This window comes from Schistocerca gregaria, unplaced genomic scaffold (genome assembly GCF_023897955.1).
Source record: "Schistocerca gregaria isolate iqSchGreg1 unplaced genomic scaffold, iqSchGreg1.2 ptg000180l, whole genome shotgun sequence".
NCBI lineage: Eukaryota > Metazoa > Arthropoda > Insecta > Orthoptera > Acrididae > Schistocerca > Schistocerca gregaria.
The window spans coordinates 752,410-759,408 of record NW_026061730.1 but is presented as its reverse complement, the minus strand read 5'-3'; the positions used below and the strand labels follow the sequence as shown (position 1 = coordinate 759,408).

Here is a 6,999-nt window from a genome sequence, read left to right as displayed (position 1 = left end):
GCCTACGTCGGAAAGATCTGCCTTGCGCCGATTTCACGTAAATCCCACTGCACGTTCCCATTCTTTGCCTGCAGTCGGCTGCTACTGGTGTTGCTGGTTGTGACTGCTGATAACAGATGCCGTAGCAATCAATTCATGGAGCGAGTTGTATGTTTTGCGATAGTCTGTCTCTGACAAGGAAGCACAGGTGATATAGGTGCGAACACAGGAAGCTTGCAGCCCCTCGCTGCCTGCAGACACAGAGCAGCCACACTAGGAGAGCGGCCTAAGCCGTAGGCGAAATGTGCTCATTCGCTTTGGCGCGACGTCGAACTATAAATAAGGCTGTCACTAGCGTGAGCGTCGTTTAAAGTAGGAAAAGTCATCTGCATGGGTGATTGCCAAGTTTGGGGAGCGATTCGTAGTACGATCAGTGCAATGGAGACGCGGAAACTTGTTGTGTCCCAGTGTTTTGCAGTTGGACGACAAGAGTTTTACACAGTAGCAAAGAGCGAGGCACTGAGTTGGCATGAACAATGGAGAGCACAATGGGGCTCGAGATGTGCTTGTTACCTCAGGTGCTGTGTGATTGTCGACAAGGAGTGAAATGGACCAATTTGTGACCGCCCTTTCAATTTAAGACGTTCAAAACAGACGGAATTTGCATTCGTAATACCAGAGCATCGAAACTACTTGGAACTCTTGTGTATATGAACGTGTCCGCGCCTTTGTATTCTGGTACCTTCGCCGCTACAAACCAACCAACCATCGTGTCCGTGCACATCAGAGTCGCAAAGAATGGAGAATAGCCAGGCTTGGTCGTGTGTGTAGCTGTAGCTCAGTTGACAGATCGTTCGCTTAGCGTGTGAACGGTCTCGGGTTCAAGCCCCGGCTCCTCCATGTTTTGTGGTCAGTACATGGTAAGTGTTGGTCGCGGCGAACATAAACGCACGCAAGAAGTTGCAAAACCAGCGTCACAGACTGATATGATGTATACTGTCATAAGGAGAGCAAGATGTAAGTGTGGGGACCGGCTGTTATCGTGGTGTCATCGAGTGCAGATCTGTCTTAGGTATCACGGCTTAACGTCATTGAAGTCTAGAGAGTGGACAACACGTTCGTCTTACTCAGAGCGGTGTCTGAACTCTATTTTCGACGTTATGCGTGCCACTTTCATTGTGGCCAACTACGATTCGATACAGAATGCATGAAACCTGAAAGACACCCTCACTGATACATAGAGAGTAGTGTTTGTCTGCGGAATAATGGGAGTGCAAGGGTCTGTGACGTTGATATGACTGTATGTAGCACTACTAGTTAACGGGGGGATGGGCGAAGCTCAGATGGTAGAGCGCTCGCTTAGCGTGCGAGAGGTACTGGGATCGATACCCAGCGCCTCCAGAATTTTTAACACACCTACATGCGCACCTTGCCATGCAAGTGGAATAATTCCCAATTGGCGAGCGTGCTTTTATTCGTGCGCAGGAAGCATCCTCCTCCCACACCTACACTTAATTTATAAACAGTACAAATGTTCCCATAAGATTCTCAGGCCTACGTCGGAAAGATCTGCCTTGCGCCGATTTCACGTAAATCCCACTGCACGTTCCCATTCTTCGCCTGCAGTCGGCTGCTACTGGTGTTGCTGGTTGTGACTGCTGATAACAGATGCCGTAGCAATCAATTCATGGAGCGAGTTGTATGTTTTGCGATAGTCTGTCTCTGACAAGGAAGCACAGGTGATATAGGTGCGAACACAGGAAGCTTGCAGCCCCTCGCTGCCTGCAGACACAGAGCAGCCACACTAGGAGAGCGGCCTAAGCCGTAGGCGAAATGTGCTCATTCGCTTTGGCGCGACGTCGAACTATAAATAAGGCTGTCACTAGCGTGAGCGTCGTTTAAAGTCGGAAAAGTCATCTGCATGGGTGATTGCCAAGTTTGGGGAGCGATTCGTAGTACGATCAGTGCAATGGAGACGCGGAAACTTGTTGTGTCCCAGTGTTTTGCAGTAGGACGACAAGAGTTTTACACATTAGCAAAGAGCGAGGCACTGAGTTGGCATGAACAATGGAGAGCACAATGGGGCTCGAGATGTGCTTGTTACCTCAGGTGCTGTGTGATTGTCGACAAGGAGTGAAATGGACCAATTTGTGACCGCCCTTTCAATTTAAGACGTTCAAAACAGACGGAATTTGCATTCGTAATACCAGAGCATCGAAACTACTTGGAACTCTTGTGTATATGAACGTGTCCGCGCCTTTGTATTCTGGTACCTTCGCCGCTACAAACCAACCAACCATCGTGTCCGTGCACATCAGAGTCGCAAAGAATGGAGAATAGCCAGGCTTGGTCGTGTGTGTAGCTGTAGCTCAGTTGACAGATCGTTCGCTTAGCGTGTGAACGGTCTCGGGTTCAAGCCCCGGCTCCTCCATGTTTTGTGGTCAGTACATGGTAAGTGTTGGTCGCGGCGAACATAAACGCACGCAAGAAGTTGCAAAACCAGCGTCACAGACTGATATGATGTATACTGTCATAAGGAGAGCAAGATGTAAGTGTGGGGACCGGCTGTTATCGTGGTGTCATCGAGTGCAGATCTGTCTTAGGTATCACGGCTTAACGTCATTGAAGTCTAGAGAGTGGACAACACGTTCGTCTTACTCAGAGCGGTGTCTGAACTCTATTTTCGACGTTATGCGTGCCACTTTCATTGTGGCCAACTACGATTCGATACAGAATGCACGAAACCTGAAAGACACCCTCACTGATACATAGAGAGTAGTGTTTGTCTGCGGAATAATGGGAGTGCAAGGGTCTGTGACGTTGATATGACTGTATGTAGCACTACTAGTTAACGGGGGGATGGGCGAAGCTCAGATGGTAGAGCGCTCGCTTAGCGTGCGAGAGGTACTGGGATCGATACCCAGCGCCTCCAGAATTTTTAACACACCTACATGCGCACCTTGCCATGCAAGTGGAATAATTCCCAATTGGCGAGCGTGCTTTTATTCGTGCGCAGGAAGCACCCTCCTCCCACACCTACACTTAATTTATAAACAGTACAAATGTTCCCATAAGATTCTCAGGCTTACGTCGGAAAGATCTGCCTTGCGCCGATTTCACGTAAATCCCACTGCACGTTCCCATTCTTCGCCTGCAGTCGGCTGCTACTGGTGTTGCTGGTTGTGACTGCTGATAACAGATGCCGTAGCAATCAATTCATGGAGCGAGTTGTATGTTTTGCGATAGTCTGTCTCTGACAAGGAAGCACAGGTGATATAGGTGCGAACACAGGAAGCTTGCAGCCCCTCGCTGCCTGCAGACACAGAGCTGCCACACTAGGAGAGCGGCCTAAGCCGTAGGCGAAATGTGCTCATTCGCTTTGGCGCGACGTCGAACTATAAATAAGGCTGTCACTAGCGTGAGCGTTGCGTGAGCGTCGTGTAAAGTCGGAAAAGTCATCTGCATGGGTGATTGCCAAGTTTGGGGAGCGATTCGTAGTACGATCAGTGCAACGGAGACGCGGAAACTTGTTGTGTCCCAGTGTTTTGCAGTTGGACGACAAGAGTTTTACACAGTAGCAAAGAGCGAGGCACTGAGTTGGCATGAACAATGGAGAGCACAATCGGGCTCGAGATGTGCTTGTTACCTCAGGTGCTGTGTGATTGTGGACAAGGAGTGATATGGACCAATTTGTGACCGCCCTTTCAATTTAAGACGTTCAAAACAGACGGAATTTGCATTCGTAATACCAGAGCATCGAAACTACTTGGAACTCTTGTGTATATGAACGTGTCCGCGCCTTTGTATTCTGGTACCTTCGCCGCTACAAACCAACCAACCATCGTGTCCGTGCACATCAGAGTCGCAAAGAATGGAGAATAGCCAGGCTTGGTCGTGTGTGTAGCTGTAGCTCAGTTGACAGATCGTTCGCTTAGCGTGTGAACGGTCTCGGGTTCAAGCCCCGGCTCCTCCATGTTTTGTGGTCAGTACATGGTAAGTGTTGGTCGCGGCGAACATAAACGCACGCAAGAAGTTGCAAAACCAGCGTCACAGACTGATATGATGTATACTGTCATAAGGAGAGCAAGATGTAAGTGTGGGGACCGGCTGTTATCGTGGTGTCATCGAGTGCAGATCTGTCTTAGGTATCACGGCTTAACGTCATTGAAGTCTAGAGAGTGGACAACACGTTCGTCTTACTCAGAGCGGTGTCTGAACTCTATTTTCGACGTTATGCGTGCCACTTTCATTGTGGCCAACTACGATTCGATACAGAATGCACGAAACCTGAAAGACACCCTCACTGATACATAGAGAGTAGTGTTTGTCTGCGGAATAATGGGAGTGCAAGGGTCTGTGACGTTGATATGACTGTATGTAGCACTACTAGTTAACGGGGGAATGGGCGTAGCTCAGATGGTAGAGCGCTCGCTTAGCGTGCGAGAGGTACTGGGATCGATACCCAGCGCCTCCAGAATTTTTAACACACCTACATGCGCACCTTGCCATGCAAGTGGAATAATTCCCAATTGGCGAGCGTGCTTTTATTCGTGCGCAGGAAGCACCCTCCTCCCACACCTACACTTAATTTAGAAACAGTACAAATGTTCCCATAAGATTCTCAGGCCTACGTCGGAAAGATCTGCCTTGCGCCGATTTCACGTAAATCCCACTGCACGTTCCCATTCTTTGCCTGCAGTCGGCTGCTACTGGTGTTGCTGGTTGTGACTGCTGATAACAGATGCCGTAGCAATCAATTCATGGAGCGAGTTGTATGTTTCGCGATAGTCTGTCTCTGACAAGGAAGCACAGGTGATATAGGTGCGAACACAGGAAGCTTGCAGCCCCTCGCTGCCTGCAGACACAGAGCAGCCACACTAGGAGAGCGGCCTAAGCCGTAGGCGAAATCTGCTCATTCGCTTTGGCGCGACGTCGAACTATACATAAGGCTGTCACTAGCGTGAGCGTTGCGTGAGCGTCGTGTAAAGTCGGAAAAGTCATCTGCATGGGTGATTGCCAAGTTTGGGGAGCGATTCGTAGTACGATCAGTGCAACGGAGACGCGGAAACTTGTTGTGTCCCAGTGTTTTGCAGTTGGACGACAAGAGTTTTACACAGTAGCAAAGAGCGAGGCACTGAGTTGGCATGAACAATGGAGAGCACAATGGGGCTCGAGATGTGCTTGTTACCTCAGGTGCTGTGTGATTGTCGACAAGGAGTGAAATGGACCAATTTGTGACCGCCCTTTCAATTTAAGACGTTCAAAACAGACGGAATTTGCATTCGTAATACCAGAGCATCGAAACTACTTGGAACTCTTGTGTATATGAACGTGTCCGCGCCTTTGTATTCTGGTACCTTCGCCGCTACAAACCAACCAACCATCGTGTCCGTGCACATCAGAGTCGCAAAGAATGGAGAATAGCCAGGCTTGGTCGTGTGTGTAGCTGTAGCTCAGTTGACAGATCGTTCGCTTAGCGTGTGAACGGTCTCGGGTTCAAGCCCCGGCTCCTCCATGTTTTGTGGTCAGTACATGGTAAGTGTTGGTCGCGGCGAACATAAACGCACGCAAGAAGTTGCAAAACCAGCGTCACAGACTGATATGATGTATACTGTCATAAGGAGAGCAAGATGTAAGTGTGGGGACCGGCTGTTATCGTGGTGTCATCGAGTGCAGATCTGTCTTAGGTATCACGGCTTAACGTCATTGAAGTCTAGAGAGTGGACAACACGTTCGTCTTACTCAGAGCGGTGTCTGAACTCTATTTTCGACGTTATGCGTGCCACTTTCATTGTGGCCAACTACGATTCGATACAGAATGCACGAAACCTGAAAGACACCCTCACTGATACATAGAGAGTAGTGTTTGTCTGCGGAATAATGGGAGTGCAAGGGTCTGTGACGTTGATATGACTGTATGTAGCACTACTAGTTAACGGGGGGATGGGCGTAGCTCAGATGGTAGAGCGCTCGCTTAGCGTGCGAGAGGTACTGGGATCGATACCCAGCGCCTCCAGAATTTTTAACACACCTACATGCGCACCTTGCCATGCAAGTGGAATAATTCCCAATTGGCGAGCGTGCTTTTATTCGTGCGCAGGAAGCACCCTCCTCCCACACCTACACTTAATTTAGAAACAGTACAAATGTTCCCATAAGATTCTCAGGCCTACGTCGGAAAGATCTGCCTTGCGCCGATATCACGTAAATCCCATTGCACGTTCCCATTCTTTGCCTGCAGTCGGCTGCTACTGGTGTTGCTGGTTGTGACTGCTGATAACAGATGCCGTAGCAATCAATTCATGGAGCGAGTTGTATGTTTTGCGATAGTCTGTCTCTGACAAGGAAGCACAGGTGATATAGGTGCGAACACAGGAAGCTTGCAGCCCCTCGCTGCCTGCAGACACAGAGCTGCCACACTAGGAGAGCGGCCTAAGCCGTAGGCGAAATGTGCTCATTCGCTTTGGCGCGACGTCGAACTATAAATAAGGCTGTCACTAGCGTGAGCGTTGCGTGAGCGTCGTGTAAAGTCGGAAAAGTCATCTGCATGGGTGATTGCCAAGTTTGGGGAGCGATTCGTAGTACGATCAGTGCAACGGAGACGCGGAAACTTGTTGTGTCCCAGTGTTTTGCAGTTGGACGACAAGAGTTTTACACAGTAGCAAAGAGCGAGGCACTGAGTTGGCATGAACAATGGAGAGCACAATGGGGCTCGAGATGTGCTTGTTACCTCAGGTGCTGTGTGATTGTGGACAAGGAGTGATATGGACCAATTTGTGACCGCCCTTTCAATTTAAGACGTTCAAAACAGACGGAATTTGCATTCGTAATACCAGAGCATCGAAACTACTTGGAACTCTTGTGTATATGAACGTGTCCGCGCCTTTGTATTCTGGTACCTTCGCCGCTACAAACCAACCAACCATCGTGTCCGTGCACATCAGAGTCGCAAAGAATGGAGAATAGCCAGGCTTGGTCGTGTGTGTAGCTGTAGCTCAGTTGACAGATCGTTCGCTTAGC

General features: G+C 49.3%; 2 non-coding genes across 2 annotated transcripts; both read left to right on the top strand.

Annotated features, from left to right (window-relative positions):
* Positions 1-4,377: 4,377 nt before the first annotated feature.
* Positions 4,378-4,453, top strand: Trnaa-agc (transfer RNA alanine (anticodon AGC)). Its single transcript has one exon. It is a non-coding gene; the product is annotated as a tRNA-Ala (tRNA).
* A 1,467-nt stretch (positions 4,454-5,920) lies between these two features.
* Trnaa-agc (transfer RNA alanine (anticodon AGC)) lies at positions 5,921-5,995 on the top strand. Its single transcript has one exon. It is a non-coding gene; the product is annotated as a tRNA-Ala (tRNA).
* The last annotated feature ends 1,004 nt before the right edge of the window (positions 5,996-6,999 follow it).